The sequence below is a fragment of the Micromys minutus genome, assembly GCF_963924665.1.
Source record: "Micromys minutus genome assembly, chromosome: 2".
Taxonomy (NCBI): Eukaryota; Metazoa; Chordata; class Mammalia; order Rodentia; family Muridae; genus Micromys; species Micromys minutus.
The window spans coordinates 86,698,609-86,719,030 of NC_137971.1; the positions used below are offsets into that span (position 1 = coordinate 86,698,609).

The 20,422-nt window shown below is 41.5% G+C and overlaps 1 protein-coding gene across 1 annotated transcript in view; it reads left to right on the forward strand.

Moving 5' to 3' along the window:
• The first annotated feature begins 2,635 nt into the window (after positions 1-2,635).
• The window catches only part of DENND2B (DENN domain containing 2B), a 150,514-nt gene continuing 132,727 nt past the window's right edge, over positions 2,636-20,422 (forward strand). Inside the window, exon 1 of the mRNA XM_080912749.1 lies at positions 2,636-2,770. The gene's annotated coding sequence lies outside the window, so the exon portion shown is untranslated. The remainder of the gene's footprint in view (positions 2,771-20,422) is intronic.

Here is a 20,422-nt window from a genome sequence, read left to right on the forward strand (position 1 = left end):
GAGAACCACAGTTCATTTCCCAGCACCATGAAGGGTAGCTCACAAACAGCGGTAAATCCAGTTCCAGGGTATTCAGTACCTCTTCTAGACTTCATGAGTACCTGTACTCACTGATGCACACACACACACACACACACACACACACACACACACACACACAATTTAAATTATAGAGTAATTCTTTAAAGCACCAGATGCAGTAGCAATGTGTGTCTGTAATCCCAGCCATGTCACTGTAAGCTGGGAGGCAGAGACAGGAGAATCAAAGAGAAATCAAAGGTCAGCTAGCTCAGAGTACAGTATGGAGGAAAGATATAGACCTCACCCTGGTAAGTGAAAGGAGAGAAGCAACTACTGAAAGATGTTTTCTGGTCTTACATATCCTCTGTAGTACACACACACACACACACACACACACACACACACATACACACACACACACACCCCACACGTGTAGTTCTATGTATACTTTATAAATGAAATTTTCAGACAAAAAGAATTATTTGTACCTCCTCATTGCTTCTTGCAAATTGCTTCAGCACACATATGAATTCCTAGTACTTAGAGATAAGAATAACTAATGGTCTGGGTCTCTGTGGAAGCTCTTGATGCCTTCTGTTCAGTGGGCTTTCTCTATAGATGTCCCCCATGGAGAAAATGAGACGTTAGTACATTAGTGTGAGAAGTGAGAGACCTCTGAGCCTCTTTACAGGGCTGGTGGTGTTCAGTGGTACAGCTTATGCTTAGCATACACGCCTGAGGCCTCTGAATACCACCCTGCCCCCTACTACAGCTCCTTAGAGATGGGCATTTTCCAGGAGTGTTATGCTACGAAGCTTGGCTTGTCATTGTCCATTTCCTGTGTCCCTGGTCTTCCTCTCTGCTGCCATGCAGGCATTCTTTCTTTCTGTGTTGGGGGAATAATCACCCTGATTTAAGACTGGAGATTTAGAGAGGCAAGTCCATCCAAGTGTAGACCAGTTCTCCTGTAGGATCCACAGGTCAGTGAGCTGGAGTAGAAACTCACTGTTTGATTTCGAGTTTGGAATAAAACCTATACTGACTCGCTTAGTTTCAGGCAGTGCCTTTGTTTTCCACAGTGCACATCATCAACAGCAGCTGAAAGATGGGATTTTCCTACTGTAGACAAAGCCAGTTCAACTTATCAAAGGTAAAGTCTACAATGGTCCCAACATCCTCTGTGATGTCAATATGATGATGATAGTTAATGGCATGGTGCTACAGTTCATCTCTGACATCCGCGTTTAGAAAAGGAACAATAGTTTTATATTAGTTTAGTTTGCATCACTACTTGTGCTCAACCATGAGCAAGTTGAGTTATTTCCAGGATGAATTGTAAACGTATTATTTTTAGTGCCTGTCTTCTTGCAGCTGAGTAAATATCTCTCTAGGATATGTGACAATTCAATTGGCTTGGGTTTTGAAACAGGCTTCAGCTTTAGAGCCTGCTTATATTCATCTACATACACTGGCTCTTTTCAGATGCAACCAGTGTGTATACAATTATAAAGTGTGTGGGAGTGGGTGGGTGGGGGTGTACCCTCATAGAAGCAGGGTATGGTGGGATGGGATAGGGGGTTTGCAGAGGGAGAACCGGGAAAGGCGATAACATTTAAAATAAAATATCCAATAAAAATTATAAAATGTGATCACAGACTAAACCCAGAGACTCACATGTGCTATACCCCCAGCCCTAAAATTGTAAATTTTGTTTTGTTTGGAGAAAAGGTCTCTATGTAGACCTTGCTACCCTGGAACTGGCTGTGTAGACCAGGCTGGCCTTGAACTCAGAGATCTGTTTGCCTCTGCTTCTCTAGTGTTGGGATTAAAGTTGTGTGCTGTCACTCCTCCAATTTTCCATTCTAAATTTTGAAAGTCAATTTTCACTATTGCTCATTCCATTCCCAAGGTCTATTTGTAAAGTAATTATGGGAGAATTCAAGTTACATGTCTTTATAGCATTCCACCAAGTAAGTATGGGTCTGGATTGGAATGGATTGTTATATTGGGTTAATAAGTTTTTCTTCGAATTCCACTGCTAAATAAGACTGTCACCGGTAACGCTTTTACCTCTTGGTTTTGCCTTCATGTGAAGTTTTTAAAATTCTCACACTTCCTGTGAAGCTTTGACTTCAGACTTGATCCTTGCAACCCTAGAGCTTTAGTTCTGCTACTGGCAGCAGTATCCAGGGTAGCTTCTTTTAATGTCTTTTCAGTTTCGTAGGGCTCCTGGGCCCAAAGCCAGCAAAACGGAAAGAGTTTGTTTGAAGGCAAGCCGGCTGTACAGGCAGCTTTTCCCAGACTTTCCCAGCTCCAGCTTTTCCTGCATACCAGCAGAGCGGCTTTTTTCCTCTGGTGATTGAAACCATCTGGACTGCAGGGGGGTCACGTGTGTATGAGAAAATGACATAAAGTTTCTGATCCCCTTGTGCTTCTGCTCCAGATCCAGACAATCCTTGGTCGGCGGTGCGGTCTGGGGGCCTGACTTCCCACCCTACTCTGGTCATAGCACCCCGTGCAGTTCCCCCCTCCCGCCCCCAACACTCGGGAGCACAACCCTCCTCCAGGCTGCAGCAGCCCACCCTTTAGGACTCTGCTGGAGGCACGCCTCCCCTGGCCCTGCAGCCCGGGGGCGCGGATACCCTCCCGCCGCCCGCCCTCTCTGCGGGAGCAGTCTTCCTCCTCAGGGCTGCGCGGCGCCCCAGAGGCTCGGACTGTGCGAAGCTCCCGGCTGGCTCGGGCTGCGGAGGTAAGTGGCTCCCGATCGCTCAGGAGTCGCTGCTTCTGCTCCCTGCCTAGGGGCAGGCTCATAAGACTCCGGTTCTGTTGCTCACCAAGCTCTTTCATTTTCTCTACACCGGGCCCAGGCAGGGGCTCCTGCTGCGTGAGTACTAGGTACGGGCCGCGGCTTTCTGAGTTGGTGGGGACTGCCCTCCTGGGTGATCGTGGCCAGCCCTGCCTTCCGGTCTGGCCAGGGCTACGCTGTGTGGGGTGTGAAGAGCAGACCTGTCTGGAATTGTGTAGAACTGCGGGATGCAAGCAGCCTCAGAGATAGAGTTAAACTGCATTTACCTGAGCTCATGGCTGCACAGTGTGTCTAGGTGAGGAACACGCGTGTGCGCTCAGACACAGCACCCGCACAGACTAGCTTCTAACTCAAACAAAGGAAATTAACTTTGTCTTCAATCACTTGGATCCGTTAAGCCGGGTTTGTTGCTTGCTGCCTCCTTATGCATAAACACTTTCCGGTATTCAGAAGTGACCTATCCTTGAAGAACCACACTTCAACACTGAGGTGCTTTCAAGGTCTGAAAATCTAGTTTCAAGTAAAGGTGAAAGGACTATTTCTAGGGTCTTTAAAGGAATATTGTAGTGTTGTGGGAAATTTTACATAAACATAGTTTATAATTGTTTAAATATGGATAAAGTAGCTTCTACCTGAATGAAAGAATTTGCCATAATGCTGTCTCTGACCAGCTCTTTTTCTCTCATTTCCACCCAGATGTTTCTGCTTTTCCATCGCAGGGTCTGGGGAGTGGTAAAGAAGTCATTGGTTCATGTACAGGATGTTAAGGGCCACAAGGAAAACTGACTACAGAAGTGCTTTGTTTTGTTTTCTACAAAGGGTGTTTTTCAGAAGGAGGATGCTTTCGTTAATTTTGGGAGTGGTGGTGGTGGTGGAGGGATCTGTGTGGGGGACAAGGTCTCAAGTAGCTCAGGCTAGCCCTAAATTCTTGAGCTTTTTCTACCATCACCACCCAAATCCTGGGATTACAGGTGTGATCCTGCTCCCATTGTTTTTTTTTTTTTTTTCTTCTCAGGCATAAGAGATGTTTAAAGGAGCAGAAATAGTGTAAATTCTAGAAAACTTAAAAGGACTGAATTGTTCACAGTCTCTGTATCCCATGCTGAGTTAGGAAGACTCTGAGGCTCAGAGTCTAGTAAATGAAGCAAAAATCTGGATTCCACTGGCCTGAGTGAAAGTCTATAGGAGACTAACAGATTAGCATTCCCATTATTTACTTAGTAAACTCACCTTTGGAAAGACTGTGCAAAATATGGGGAAGAGATTGATTCATATAAATATTTGGAGAAAGATGCATGTTAGCAGTTTTTTTTTTGTATTTCTTAATTGGGCCAAAAAGGAAACCTTTTCTGACAGTTTCAAGAAAACCTTTTTCATCAGTGCATTTTCTACTGCGATTGGTTTGGTGAAGTCTTGCTCCTCAATTAGTGTACTTTAAAAAAAAAAAAAAAAGGATTGACATAAGTGAATATCTAGTTGATTGATTTATAATTAAGAATTACAGATCATCAAGTAGAGAAAGGTTGAGGCAGGAACACTTCCTAGGAGATAGGCTGTTTAAGGGGCCTGGAAATGTGGTGTGCAAATGCATGGTGCAGAGTGGGCCATTTGGATAGGGACTAGAGGAGAGTCAAATGGTGCGGTGCTCGGAGCTCCTGGACCGCTGGACACGCTCTCATTCTCCGCTGCTGCTCTTGCTCAGGATGGCACAGCAGTCATGGCAGAGCTGGTGGTCAGATGCCCCGATTGCCGACTGTGTGTCCTCTGCTGCTGAGGCAGTGAGCAGTGGGAGGTCCAGCTGCAGGGACTGTGGTCAGCTGGAATTTTATCCCGCGGACACCATCCAGCTTCTAAAGGTTTCTAAGAAAAGCAGTGATGGCTGGAACAGTGTTTTTAGGAGAGTCATGTGACATAGGTGTAGGAGAATGTGATGTCATACATACTTTGTAATTAGGAGGCTAAAAAGGAAATGTAACCAAGGCATTTGGGTGTTTCAGTTTATGCCCCATTGACAGTAAGTAGCTAGATAACCGGGAAGGAGCTAGTTGTATTGACCACAGGGTTGCTGGGAACAAGAAAGGAGCTGAAAGTTGGCTGGCAAACAGAGATGGGACGCCTGTGGAGCAGCGCCACTCGGTTTGTCCCGGACGTTCTGCCTACATTTCGCAATACTCCAGTGACAGTGTTTTGACAACTACCCTGAGAAGTAGAGTTCAGTGCTGTAATTTAAGAGCTTTTCCTTGCCTCCCCTCAATGTTTTGAGATGCTCTGCCTGCATACATTCTTTTGTTTCTAATTAAAAACACTTAATTTTAAAATAAGACAAAAATGAACTGGGATATCTTACCACCTTATTTCACCTTTTGTAACTGGGGGAACAATAAGAAGCCTTTGGAATATTGCTGCATTGTACTGTAGAAAGGACTTAGAGATGTGAGCAGTCCTTCCCAGCCCTCAGATTTTTGTTCTCTAACCAAGGAATTGTGTTTGTATGTACTTCTAGGGGACATAAGGGGTCCTTGAATCCCAACATTTATAACTAGGGTCTCTGATTATCCACAGATACTGGACACAGGAAGGGCAGCAGTTGGTAGAGCTATCTCAGTAGACTTCATAGCCTGGACTATTTCCTCTGTAGGCTGTAGGGGTTTTCTGAACTTGTTTATGCCAAAGAGTATCAGATAGTAAGAGGTGGTACAAAAAGGGCGGAAACGCCCTGGAATCTCTGAGAGTGACCCTAGAGGGGACGCTGAGTAATGTAGGATGCAGATCCTGAACCAGCCATCTTCTGTAACCAGGCAAAGCATCCAGCCACAAGCCTTTGATGTAGAATCTGTCCTGCCTGCAAGATGTGCTGGGCAGTGGTAGTGCAGAATTTCTGGGAGTGGTCAACTCATACGGGTCTAAGTTGAGGCCATGCCTGACACTGCCTAGATGACCAGGAACTGGAGGCTGGGCATCCAGAGACCTAGGGTACAACCAAGGGAGCAAGTGCTGAGATCCACAGCCAGACATTAGGCAGAGAGGGAGCCCAGGTTGGAGGTCTTCATTGGGTCTCTCCCCAGGAACCCCATAGGAGAAGGGGAGGAGGAATAGTGGAACCCAGAGAGGTCTAGCACACGTGGAGAGCATGTTAGTACATAATTAACTAAGCAGGGCTCATGAGGCTCACAGAGACTACAGTGGCAGTCATGGGACCTGCATATGTTATGTTTGTTGGTTTGATGGTTTTGGGGGACTCCTGACTGGGAGTGGGAATGTCTCTGACACTTTAAGTGTGCTCTTGAGACCCTTTTCCTCCTAGTGGGTTTCCTTGCCTAGCCTTGATGTGAGGGTTTGTGCCTGGCCTTATTGTATCTTGTGTCTTCTTTGACAAGCAAGGGAGGCCTGCTCTTTTCTTGGGGGTGGTGTGTGGAGAGGGAATCTGGGGGAGAGGGAAGATGGAGGATGAACTGAGCGGACTGGTGGGAAGGGAAGATCCACTTGGGATGTATTGTTTGAGAGAAGAATAAAAAAAATCTATAACAAAACCATAAAATATTATAATAAAATGTATTCTAAATAATAAAATAGGGGGCTGAAGAGATAGCTTGGGGGCTAAGAGTACTGGCTGCTTTTCCAGAGGTCTTGAGCTCAGTTCCCAGCAACCACATCCTGGCTCACAAACATCTGTAATGAGATCTGATTTCCTCTTCTGGGTGTGTATATTACTCATATACATATAAATAAATAAATAAATATTAAAAAAATGATTGGCCGATAATGAAAACAACATGTAAACAAAATTGATATATAAAGAGGAATATAAAATAAAAACATAACAGTTAAAAAATAATGATAAATAAAATAGAATAAAAGAGAAAAGGGGTAATATCCAAAATATATAAAGAACTGAAACATCAGGGAAACAAATAACCCGATTAAAAGTGGAGTATAGACCTAAACAGAATTCCCAAAAGAGAAACTCAAATGGCTGAGAAACACTCAAAGACATGTTGGACATCCTTAGTCATCAGGGAAATGCAAATCAAAACTACTTTGAGATTTCATCTTATACTCATCAGAATGGCTAAAATAAATAAAGCAAATGACAGATCATGCTGGGGAGGATGTGGAATAAGGGAAATTGGATATTCATCCTTTGTTGGTAGGAGTACAAAACTGTACAACCACCGTGGAAATCAGTGTGGTGGTTTCTCAGGAAGATGGAAATTGTTTTATGTAGACACTTAGTGCTGTGAACTTGCTTTCTAGAGTTGCCTTCAACCCTGGGAACTCTTTAATTTCTTTCTTGATCTATTTTTCATTTGGCAGTAACAGTTTTGAAGTTTTGTTTTCTTTAAAAAACTGAAGTATTGTGGGAATATGTTTACATCTTAATCCTAGGTGTGAGTTGTGGGGCTGCTTCAGACTGTTCACAGCAGCTGACTGTGATTTGCCTTGTGCTCTAGCAGGGGCATGGTATTGATAGCTGCAGATAGTTTCTGTGATGGAGTGATATTTGGAATTCTGGGGACTTTTCAGAAGGTGTATAAATGCTAGAGCCTGGAGAGGCAGGGTGGGTTGTTTATTGGTTGTTGGTGGTCCAGTAGTTATGTGCAAAGAAGAAACAACAAGAAGTTAGAAATTCTGAGAGCGAAACCCAAGGGAACTCAATGCACCTAAACAGCAGGTAGCAGCCTGAGGATAATGTCGCCTCTTTCCTTTCTAGCCTTTTTTCATTCCTATCTAGTGTTGGGGGATGAGGGGGTGGGGAAAGGGTGGAGGAGAAAGCTGAAAGAAAGAACCCACAAAGTAGAATAGTCGGGCTACATCATTTAGCAGAGAGCTGTTCAGGTTCCCTGGGTTTGTAAGCTTTCTGTTGTTTCTGTTGCTGATACTCAGCTTTGGTGGTCAGATAGATGCAGGGTATTATTTCAGTTTTCTCGTATCTGTTAAAACTTGCTTTGTGTCTAAGTATGTGGCCAATTTCAGAGAAGGTTCCGTGATCTGATGAAAAGAAGGTATATTCTTTTGTGTTTGGGTGAAATGTTCTGTAAATATCTGTTAGGTCCTTGTTTATGATGTTATGATGTCTTTTGACTTGCTTGTTTAGGATTATTCCTTGTGTTTCTTTTTGGGTTTATGGTCTTAAGGTTTATGGCTTCCTTTTGGGGCCTTCTGTAGGGCTGGATTTGTAGATAGGTATTGCTTTAACTTGGTTTTACGGAATGTCTCTCTCTTTTTTCCCCCATCTATTCTGACTGACAGTTTTGCTGAGTATATTAGTCTGTAGAATATTCCCCTAGTCCTTTCTGGATTTTGGAGTCTCCATTGAGAAGTCAGGTGTTATTCTAATAGATGTTTATATGTTACTTGTATGTTTTCCCCTTGTAGCTTTTATTTATTTGTTTATTTAAAAGATTTATTTATTCATTATATATAAGTATACTGTAGCTGTCTTCAGACACAACAGAAGAGGACATCAGATCTCACTACAGATGGTTGTGAGCCACCGTGTGGTTGCTGGGAATTGAACTCAGGATCTCTGGAAGAGCAGTCAGTGCTCTTAACTACTGAGCCATCTCTCCAGCCTGCCTTGTAGCTTTTAATACTCTTTTTTTTTTATTGTTGTTGTCCTGTATGTTTAGTATTTGATTATTATGTCTAAATGGCCTTTCTTTTCTAGTCCAGTTGATTGAGTATTCTGTGTGCTTCTTGTATCTTGATAGGGGTTTTTCTTTTTTATGTTAGGGGATTTTTTTTTTTCTAGATGTTTTATGCCGGGATTTTTTAGATTTAACTTTTTTTGAGTGATATATTCATTTCTTCTATTGTGTCTTCAGTACCTGAAACTCTTTCATCTCTGTTATTCTGTGGGTGAAGCTTGCCTTTGAGGTTCCTGTTCAAGATCCTAAATTTTTCATTTCCATATTTTCCTCAGTTTGGGTTTTCTTTATTGATTCTATTTCCCGTTTCCGGTCATGAACTGGTTTATTAATTTCTTTGACTAATTGTGTCCTCATAGATTTTTAAAGGGGTTTATTCATTTCCCCTTTAAAGGCCTTCCCTCTATCATATTCATAAAGGCTACTTTAAGGTCTTTTTCTTGTGCTTCAGCTACGTTGGAATCCCATGGCCTGCTGTGGCAGGGTTGTGGGCTCTAGCGGAGACATGTTGTCCTGGCTATTGTTGATTGTGTTTTTATGCAGGTGTCTAGGCATCTGGGTATGGAGAGATTGTAATTCTAGGGGCTGATAGCTGGTCTTGTCTTTTCTTGGTAGATGCTTTCTTGGTTTCTGTTAACAGCTGTGGTTCTCCCGAGAGTGTTGTGGCTATGTGTTGCCTGGTAGGAAATTCTTCTGGGATTTTAATAGGTGTGGGGGTTTCAGGTAACATGTGTTTCTGTCTGGCTATTGGGAGCTGGCACCTAGGAATGGGGATGGGGGAGAATGGGTGAGAGGTTGAGGGGATCCACAGAAGGGAGGAAAGCGGGGTGCTTTACTCGAATCTACGTAGTCCCCTGGGAATAGAGAGAGGCCACAACAGGTTGTGTGCTACAGAACTAGGGATGAGACCGGGGGATGAGATCTTGAGACGTGGAGAGACAATAAGGATCTGAAGTCACTTACCTGTCCCCATGGCCATGTTGGTTCTTTGGCAGCTTTGTCTGGTGGGTTCCCAGGTAATGCCAATTGGATTGGGAGACTGGGTAGAGAGATGGGTGCTGGGGAAGGAAGGTTTGGAAGAAACATCTGTAATCTGCTGGAGACAGAGGCAGTGGGGAGGGGAGGCCTCAGAAGGTGATCTGCTATAGAGCTGGGGCTGAGACGGAGGGATTGGATTTGGAGAGGAGGACAGGGCTGCAGTTAGCCTACCTGCTTCCAGAGAGCGTGAAAGTCATTAAAAAAAAAAAAAGGTGCTTCTGGCTTACCCACTTTATCATTAAGAGCGCTGGAGATCCAAATTGTTGAATTGAGCTTTGAAATGACCAATAATACTTATGCAGACACAACTCGTTTTGGGATCTAGATGTCTAAAGAATGATACTGCTCTCAGGGCAGATCTTTTTTTTTAGTGAAAAATCATGAGTTAAAGTTTAGCTTTGCCATTTACTCACAGGTTTCTGGAATTTGATGTCTGAGGGGTAGCTCAATTTTGTTTTGTTGAGACAGTCTCACTGTTCCCTGGTTGGCTTGGAGCTTACTCTGTAAACCAAGCTGGTCTTGAACTCTGGGATCACCTGCCTTGTGGATGCCGTGATTGAGTGTGTGCACCAGTCCTCAATAGCTCAGATTTTTGGCTTCTAGGCAATGGCTATTCTTTAGGACTAGACAGAGGAAGTTATGTCCAAACGAGCTCCTGGGTTCACTCCCCCATTTTGTGTCTTGAATCTTGTGAGAGCCATTTTGTTTTGTCTGTAGTCTCTTTTTACAGGATCAAAGGTCCAGGATTCCTCAGAGGTTGGTGGGACTCAATTGTGAGTCAATTGGTGAGCTCTTCCTAGGAATTCCAGTAAGGATGCTGTCAGACTTAGTTCTGAGAGTTGGGGAGTCTGAGAAGCTTTGGCAGTGCTGTTGTTTGAAGGTCAGATGTATTTGGTTACATGTTTTTATACTTCTTTTATTTTCTCTTTGTTTTGTTTTGTTTTGTTTTTTGAGATAGGGTCTCTCTGTGTAGCTCTGGGTGTCACGGGACTCTCTCTCTATACCAGGCTGGCCTGAAACTCAGAGATCCATCTGCTTCTGCCTCCCAAGTGTTGGGATTAAAGGGGTGGGCACTATCATGCCCAGCGTGAAGCTTGTACTGTTTGACATTTTTATATTTGGTGAGCATTTGTCAGTTTTATTACTTATTGGAGGAGTGATTTAAGTATTCTGAAAAATAGGACTGGACCGTCCTTTTGATGTAAAACGGCTGTTTTCAGGTGATTTCATAGCCTCCCTGTACAGTGTTAAGGTTTCCAAATTGACAGATAGATTATCTCCTTGTAATTAGCTAGTTTTCTCTTATTGCGTTTTAATTTCACTGTTCTCCCATTCCCCTCCTATGCACAGATGGCCATCACCAAATGCACCTTTGTGCCCGTTCCTTCTCTGTTGCTCTCTGGCTAAACAAGCTGAGTGAGCGTTCTGTGTTTGCCTTTGTGAGTTTCACTTTTTAGACCTATGATTATGTAATACACATGTGACTTTGTGTTTTTGTTTTACACAGAAAGTCTACATCAGATGTGTTGATGATTAGAGCTTTCAGTTTGGAAGGAGCCTTTTAGAATAAAACATCCCCTCTCCATTAGCATAAGCAACTGGGAAGCACATGTAAACTCTGGAGATGATCTTTTAAAAAATTATAATCAAAGAATTTTGCCCATGTCTTTTTTTTTTTTTTTTTTTTTTTGGCCCAAGTTTAAAATTGGCTGAAAGTACCAGATTAGCCCAACTAAGGCCTTTCTACAACTGTGGGAATCATTTGTTTAAACTCCAGAGCAAACATGATGGAAATAATGTGCTTAACCCCATTTAAACAGCCCAGGAACTAAAGCTCTCTTTTACAGGCCTCTACTGATAGAGAACCATCCGTAACTTGACCGTGCTGTGGCTGTATCCCTGCTAGTTCTCTGCAAACTGCTCTGAGTAGGAAAAGTCCATTTTGATGGCATTTGTCTTTGTTGTAAGGTTGAGGTCTTGGACGCTAATTTAGCTAAGACAAGTTTGAGTCTAAAAACTTGTGAATTCACCTCTCCCCCCTATTGCCCTGTTCTCAAGCGGGAAGGAGGTCAACTGGAATAGGGTAGATGGAGTCCCTCATGAAGGAGTCATTGTGACAGTCATAAGAGAGGTGCTCATACTGTTGCTCATAATTCCTCGGGTCTGCCCTGCACTAACCGTATGCCATGGGGAAAGCTCTGGGTGTCTCGGCATCTGTTTATTGTCTTTTAAAGATTTATTTTATTTTTATTTTATGTGCATTGGTGTTTTGCCTGCGTGTATAGCTGTGTGAGAATATTGGATCCTGGATCTAGAGTTACAGGCAGGCGTGAGCTGCTGTGTGGGTGCCGGGAATTGAACCCGGGCCTCTGAAAGAGCAGCCATTGCTTCAGTTTATTGTTATCTTATTGCCTCTCTTTTGAACTTTCTGAGTGTTGGGGGCTTGATCAATAATGGGCAAAGTTAACAAATGAAGGGGGACCTGGCCTAGGGTTTCGGACCTGTCATCTGGGGAGTGTGAGGTAGGAGGACAGCAAGTTCAAGGCTAGCCTGGGCAACATAGTTGATATCCTATCTCAAGACTTAAAAATGGGAGGGAGCTGTTGACTTGGCTTAGATACTAAAGCATTTGGTGAGAGTTGGTATCGTCAGGAGCCATGTAAGTGCCAGGTGGATGTAAAGGCCCCAACTAATTCTAGTGCTAAGAAAGAAAATGGAGACGAGAATTTTGCTCTAGACTAGAAGTATTGTAGAGCTCTGGGTTCATTCAAGGGACCCTATCGCAGTGTATAAGATGGAGAGCAATAAACTCTTAACATTAGCCTCCGGTCTACATGCATGCTCACACGTGTGCATGTGAACACGTATACACACAAGGATACACACATACAACTATGAAAAACCTACAAGCAAGGTGGTAGGATATTTGGTCAGCATGTGTAGTGTTCTAGGTCAGTACCTAGTTCTACACATGGAAAAATTATGTGAGATAAATATGGTCCTTACTTAAACGCTGATTTTGGTGAAGTCACTTTTCTGGGCTCCTGATAAGGAACATGTAGGCTTGTATGTTCCAGTTACAAACAGGACCAAGTTAGTTACCTTTTCTACTATACGTGTTAGGTTACATTTGCTGTTGTGGGACCTGCAGCTGGTAGTTATCCTTTGAGGAGAGTACCACGCTGTGGGTAGTAGTAGGACTGTCTGAGGAAGCTTACTTTGAAAGTTTGTTCTTTTTCTCCAACTTCCACACACTGGGTCCAAGGCCAAGGAGAATATCAACTCTTCTAAAAATTGTGTCCTTGGACTGGGACTATCTATCTCACCTAGCGTTAAGAGCTGACTTTGGTTCCCAGAACCCTCTGCGATTAGAAAAAGTTAGATGTAGTAGTATGTGCTTGTAATGTCAGCATGGAGGGGGTGGAGCTGGGCAGACCCTGGGGTTCACTGGTTTATTTACTTACTCACTTCTAGGCTACCAAGAAACCTTGTCTCTGAAAAATGGTACTTGGTGCTTGAAGAATGACACCTGAAGTTGTCTTCTGGCTTTTATGTACATGCACATACATGTGTGCCCTGTAGATACGTACTCAGAGAAGGAGAGAGGAACAAAGAAAATATATTTAAGGCTGGTTTCGGTTACAAAGCAATCCTTTAAAAAGAAAAACCTAAAATTAAAGAATTCTGTCCTTGTATGGTGGGGAGTGGACATCTAACCTTTTGCTTGAGTACACGCTAGCATCTGTTCATAGAGACCTAAAAGTGAAGAAAAACCAACTTACAGAGGGGTAGTGCCTTGTATTAGCATGGAAGAGTAGGTATCCTTTGTGATGACTTTGTTTTGCTAGTTTTCCCCTATCTCTGTTTTGACAGGCTACTTACTGCCTTGCAATTGACTAATGTTTAGGCCCACAGAGTTTGTACAGAAAGAGCCATACAAGTTACAGGAAAGGTTGGGGGTGTGGCACAGTGACAGTGTTTACCTAGTGTCATGGGAGATGGGGGAGGGAGGGAGGGAGGGAGGGAGAGAGAGAGAGCAGAGAGAGAGAGAGAGAGAGAGAGAGAGAGAGAGAGAGAGAGAGAGAGAGAGAGAGAGATGGGAGTTGGTTCTCTCTTTTCACCATGTGAGTCCCAGGGATTGAACGTAAGTTATCAGACTTGTCAATAAATTATTTTACTGCCAAGTTATCTTGTTGGTCCCTGGACCATGTTTTGGTTTATCTGTTTTTAAAGCCCCATAAGTAATTTAGCAGTGTCCGATATAAGATTAGTTGCTAAAATAACGTTTTTATTCCATGTTTAGTTTGTTCAGAAAATAATATGTTTACATTAAAATTACCTACTTAGTTCCCATGTGTTTATTACTGTTACTAGTCCCTGGAAAACCCAGATATAAAACCCAGTCTTGGTTGAAGCCATATCAAGCAAGACCTGGTCTTTGTGAAGCATTATTTTCTGTGGCTTATCATTATAATGTGTGTGTGTGTGTTATAGTGAAAATAAACAAGGACAGATAGTTCTATGGAAGCTCAATTTTAAAAGTAAGTCACAAGTCTTTATTTCTTTATTAAGTTGGACCTCTAGCCATGGGTTATCAATTGAGTGCAGTTTGAGTCTTCACAGTAGCTGGCAAAAGGCATTGTGATCCTGTGCATTGGTGGAAGAACCCTTCGAGGCAATTTTTTTTAGTGTGTATCTGGGTTATATCTGTTTCCCCCACCTCTTTTCTCCTGTTTTCCCCCCATTAAAAATAGATTTATTTTGCTGGGTGTGGTGGTGCATGCCTTTAATGTCAACACTCAGGAGGCAGAGGCAGGCAGATCTTTGAAAGTTCAAGGTCAGCCTGATTTACAAACAAGGGCAACCAGGGCTGTTGCACAGAGAAAGTTTGTTCTCCCCTCCAAATTATTATTGATTATGTATATGTGTATGTCTGTATGTGGGTATGTGCATGTGAATGCAGTTGCCTGTAAAGAAGGAAGCTTCGGATGCTCCTGGAGCCCTATTACAGGGAGATGTGAGTCACCCAGTATGGGTGTTGGGAACTGAATTCAGGTCCTCTGCAAAAACAGTAAGTGCTTGTTTTAGTTAGAGTTTTACTGCTGTGAACAGACAGTCATGACCAAGGCAACTCTTACAAGGACAACATTTAATTGAGACTGGCTTACAGGTTCAGAGGTTCAGTCCATTATCATCAAGGTGGGAACATGGCACCATTGCAGGCATGGTGCAGGAGGGGCTGAGAGTTTTGCATCTTTAAGACTTTATTCTTAGGTATGTTCCTTCCCCTTATCTGTACAAATTGTTTTTATGGCAGTACATTACAGTCCTGTTTGATGAGTATGTGCTTGTGTGCTTGTTCTTGTAGAGGCCAGAGGTCAATGTCAGTGTTACTTTCCATTTTTGGTTTGTTTATTTTTTTTCAAGATGGGGTTTCTTTGTGTATCCCTGGCTGTCCAGGAACTAGCTCGTGTGTAGAGAATCAATATGGCTGGCTTTTCCCTCCCGTTACTTTTGCATTTGATATTCATTTGCTGACCTCCATACCTCTTACATTCATGCTTCTGCTCCAGGCAGAGTGGAGCCCAGCTCTGCACTCTGGAAGCAGAGTTGGTTAGCTAGTTACATGTTACACCCTTTCCTTCACTCACTGTTTCTGGGATGCTGAGTGACTTATGCCTCAAAGATGGGGCAGAGCCTCTATTACTAGTTGGTTGAAAGAAAAAAAAAAAAAAAACAAGATTCATTTTTGTTTTATGTGTATGAATGTTTTACTTACATGTTTGTATGCACATCATGTGTATGCCTGGTGCCTGGAGGAGGCCAAAGGAAGGCATTGGATCCTTGGAGGTGGAGTTACAGATGGTTGTGAGATGTTCAGTGGGTGGGGGAAAGGAACCCAGGTCCTTTTAAGAGCTATTAACTTCTGATAGATCTCTCCCGCCTCTAGTTGGTTGAATTTTACATAAGTAGCTGATTCTTCCTAGAAAAATTAGAAAATTAAGACTGAAAACAAAAACCCAATTTACTTGCGACATCAATGTACAGAGCTAACCATTGCTTACACACTTAGGAAAATCAATGGGCAGTCACAATGTTAAGTGGTAAATGTTTACCTGGGTTATTTAATCTCCTTATTCATGTTTTAGAAACTCTCCCTATCTCAGCGTACATATTGCTATGGAGATACTGTAATGACTAGAGGTACAGAGCAGTGGTTGAGTACTTGTTTGGAAACACTTGGAATAACATCCTTACTCCTCTGTATGTCAATGCTGTTTCTCATGTATTTGGGGAGCAGGCTGTATTTCTAGGAATAAAATGAATAGATAAAAAGGATGAGTACTTTTAGAGTTCTTTGTGTGCTGTGTTTCGTCTTCGGAAAGTCTTTTACTATTGGTGTGCCCTTCTGCTAGGTTGGGTGAGAGTGCTCTATCGTTTTTAGCTATTTTTACCAAGCTGAAAATGGTACACATAAGAAACGGTGCTACAGTGTTGTTTTAATTTGAATTTCTTTGGTTTCTTTCTTACTGTGATAGAATATTCTCTTATATGCTTAATGGTCATTTAATTTCTACAGTATTTCTTTGGTGATTTATGTGTGGATTTTTTTTTTAATTTGTGGTGTGTATGAGATGTGAGTATGGGTGTGCGTTCCCTCAAATAATATGTGCTAAATGTGTGTTGATGTCTTCAGAGGCCACAGAAGATTTCAGATCTCCTGGAACTGGCAATATACTTGAAGTGATGCAAAGGAGTTTACATCCAGTTGACACTGCATTACATTAATAAATAGCTGCACATATTGCAAACTGTATCTGACAGTCATGAACAAGAAAGGTTTTCTGTTAGCTGTAGTAACTTTTCTGACTGTGGATTAATATTCCTTCATTGGCAGATGTTTACAGTTCTTATAATGCCTTTGAGACAACCATCTCAAACTAACCTGCAGTTTTCATGGCAATTCCTCACTCTCTCCTGCTAGAAACTGTAGCCCCTTTCTTCTGTCATATGTAACACTCCCATCACCAGATCCATAGCTACAATGATAGAGCCTGCCTAAGCATCCTCTGCCTACACTGTTCTCCTTCATGGGTCCATAATTTGATTGTTGTTGTCTGCTATAGTTTTCAAAAGCAGTATATTTCCTACAACTTCTATAGTTACCTCTAGCCAAATTTCCCCCTTCATTGTAACCACCATCTTCTCCACCACCATATTCACTACCTTGGTTTCTATATCATCACCACCAACTCTGCTACTATAACCAGGATCACCACCGTAGCTGCTACACACCTTCAAGTCCTTTTTATTCACCATCAGTGCCTTTATAACTAGTTCTACTGGTAACACTTCCACCATAACCCTCTTTACTACTGTAACCAAGACAACCAGCATAACCTCTTCTATTACTATATTAGGGTCACCACCACAACCTCCTCTAGTACTGTAACAGGACACTGTCATAGTGGCCACCATCACTTCTAAATTTATTATATCCACGATCTGCTTCCATGACTACCTCTGCAACCACTGCCTTCACCACCATAGCCTTATCTTTGACTAATTTTTCCCCACAACCCTAAAAGTTGCCTGATCTCCTTCCATGACCTTTCTGTGACATAGCTAACTGCATCTCTTGTTTAGGAAGGGTTGTTTTTATTTCCCATTTCTGCCCATTAACAGTGTGTAGTTTTAGATTTTTCTTGACTTTACTTTTAATATTTTTTCTTAAATGCTTTAATGTCGTCTCTTCTAGCCCACCACCCAGCAGAGAGAGGTAGTAGAAGAGAAAGGTTATTAGGGTACAGGGGAAGTGAATCTGTTTAGAAATTGTTTTTTGGAGTACATCTCATCTGCAGTGTCAGGAAACCAGTAGTTCAGTTCACAGAAGTCAGCAGTGGCAACTCAGTCAGCTCTCAGATACTTCAGTGAACATACCAGCAATCAAGTTCAGTAGTATCAGGATAGCAAACACGAATCAGCAGTGGTGGCATGACTCAGCCTAATCTGCACGACTCAGCAGGAGAGATTAGGACCATCAGGGAGACCAGGAGATGTTCTTGGCCATGCCTCTCAGCAGAGATGAGCTAAAATGCAAGACTAAGAAGCATTGCTACATTAGCTATGCAAGCAACCCCCCTTCACTGTTTATTAATTCCTGTTTGTACTTCCTCCAGACATCACACGTCATCCACAGGTCTAGTCTTAGCACATGAGTCTGTATCAGCTGACAGTACTTTGCCAATAGGCCTGAGTCCATGGAAACAACAAGAAGCCTCAGGAACCTCACTAGAAAGTTTTTGGTTCCTGTTTCTCTATGGAGCCACAACAAATGGAGCTCAACAACACAGTGTAAAGTGAACCAATACATGAGTGTTGTTCAAAAAAAAATTCTTCATGACATGCCCATCCTTTCACGTTTGCTTTAGCAAAACATCCTTTCACCTGTGTCCGCTTCAGGGAGACATTCCTTATGTGTTTGCCTCAGTAAAACACCATCTGACACAACTTACTTTCCAAAGAAACCAGAAGTTCCCACTTCATTCCCCTTTCTGTTTAAGAACTGTCCTTTTCTCTAACATTAACAATCTATACACAATAGAAATAATCATAAAAAACTTCACATTTTCAGTAAATAGCTTATGTACAATATGGTCAAGAAAGTCTAACAAAACAACCTTAAATTTCTATCAATATATAATAATTAAACAAAACTTTAAAGTTCTATTAAAATTTCTATTATTGTACAATAGTTCAAATAAAAATGACTTTAAATAGCTATAAATTTACAACAATTACACAAAAAACCTTAAATTTCTATCAGTAGAGAATAATTAAACAAAAACCCTTGAATTTTTATCAATACAGAATAATTAAAAACCTTACATTTCTATTAATATACAATAATTAAAACAAAATGACTTTAAATTTTGATCAGTGTACAATAATTAAGTAAAACAACCTTCCACCCTAGATAATAACAAAAGCAACATGTGAAGTGACCAAAACCACCCACCCCCAACTTAAGGGATTGGGACAATGGTCTTCCTTTCCTGGCTGAACTGGGATGAAAATTCTTTTTTGGAGGGGGGATGTTTACTCTGGAATAAGCTAGTGTATCATTTATTGCCTAGTCTCTGTGTTATCCATTCGCTGTGTTGTCTGTATAGTCTGTGTATTGTCCAGTCTCTGTGTTTATCCAGTCTCCATGTGAACAATCATTTGGGATAGCCCTTTTGAAGTTGGTTTGCATGCATATTTTGGAGAAATCAGTAATTGAGACAGTCTGTGAATCTCCTGGACTATCTGCTTTGTAAAGACATTCACATCTCAGTCGATAAGAGGCTTTCAATGGTCTGATCTAATCTTTGTAAGTTTTATTGGTAAGTATATTTTTTCCTTGTAGAAACATAAGCATACCTATGTCCCCATATTAAAACTTTTGCAGGTTTCCATTCTGATGTTAACACATCCGTATAGTGTTATAGGTTGGCCTAGTCCCTCAGTTTTCTTTAGTAACTCAGTGTTTCTCAGCTGCTGTTGTTCCTTTTTCATCAACATTAAGAAAATTTAGAGTTAACAAAGCATTGTTTACTCTTTCTCTAGGGGCTTTGCACCCCCGTTTAGTAGGCACCTTTTAAGGTACAATTGGATCTTTCTATAACTGCTTGTCCTGTGGGAGTGTGTGGTATACCAGTGACATGTTTTTTATAATATGCAAAGAATTGCTTCATCTTACTAGATACATATGTAGGAACATTGTCAGTTTTAATTTGTGCAGGTGTCCTCACAATTTCCATATTTCCAATAAATATGTAATTACAAAATCAGCCTTTTTAGGACTTAAAACAGTTGCCCAGTGAAACCCTGAGTTCATGTTAACGGTATGGTGTATATACTTTTGTTTTCCAAATTCTGCAAACTGGAAAACATACATCTGCCAGATGTTGTTTCTTTTGGTACCCCTATGGTTACTGTCAGCAGGTAATGGAGTTTGATTGTACAAAGAACACATAAGACATTTTAAAATACTTTCTTTGGCTTGTTGCCAAGTGATGGAAAATTTTTTTTAAAAACCTCTCCCACTAATATGTTATTTCTCATGAAATTTTGAGACTTCTAACACATTTCCTGTTAGTAATTGGTCACTTTTTGCACTTTCTTAAGTTAATGGACCTGGCAAACCTGTATGAGACTGAATGAGTAATATATAATGGATAATTTCTACTTCTCATGGCCTATTGTAATTGTATAAATGACAAGTTAATTCTGAATTATCAGGTACAAATTCAGCAGTCTCTATTTGCAAAACAATTCTTTCTGCATTTAAAGAATCAATAATTATGTTAATGAGAGTCAGGATAGTCTAATAATACCATAAGGATTGTGTATAATTCTGACTTTTGAACCAATGCGTATGGACTTTTGACCATTTTATCTTACTTATAACCTGCCATCCCTGTCTTGTTTGCATCAGTATAAAATGTTGGTGCCTCTGGAATTGGTGTTCTCTTTACTATACATAAAAGAATCCAATTAGTTCTTTTATAAACTGTCTGTGTTTGCATTTTGGATATTTGTTATTAATTTTGCCCAAGAATTACTACAAGCTTTTTGCCAATCCTCATTCATCACCCATGATGACATGATCTCAGCATTTGTGAGAGGTACAATTTCAGCTAGAGCTGTTCCTGACAATTGATATAGTTTTATTCTACCTTTTATAGTTAATTCAGTTATCTTGTCGATATGTGTCTTCAATTTTTTACTTTATGAGCTAAGGAAATCCATTCTGTAATACTATCTTCACTTTGCATAATGAGCCCAGTGGGAGAATGAGTTGAAGGCAAAATGACCAGAATAGGATCAAGTTTAGGATTGACTCAGTCCATATGTGCCTCTTGTA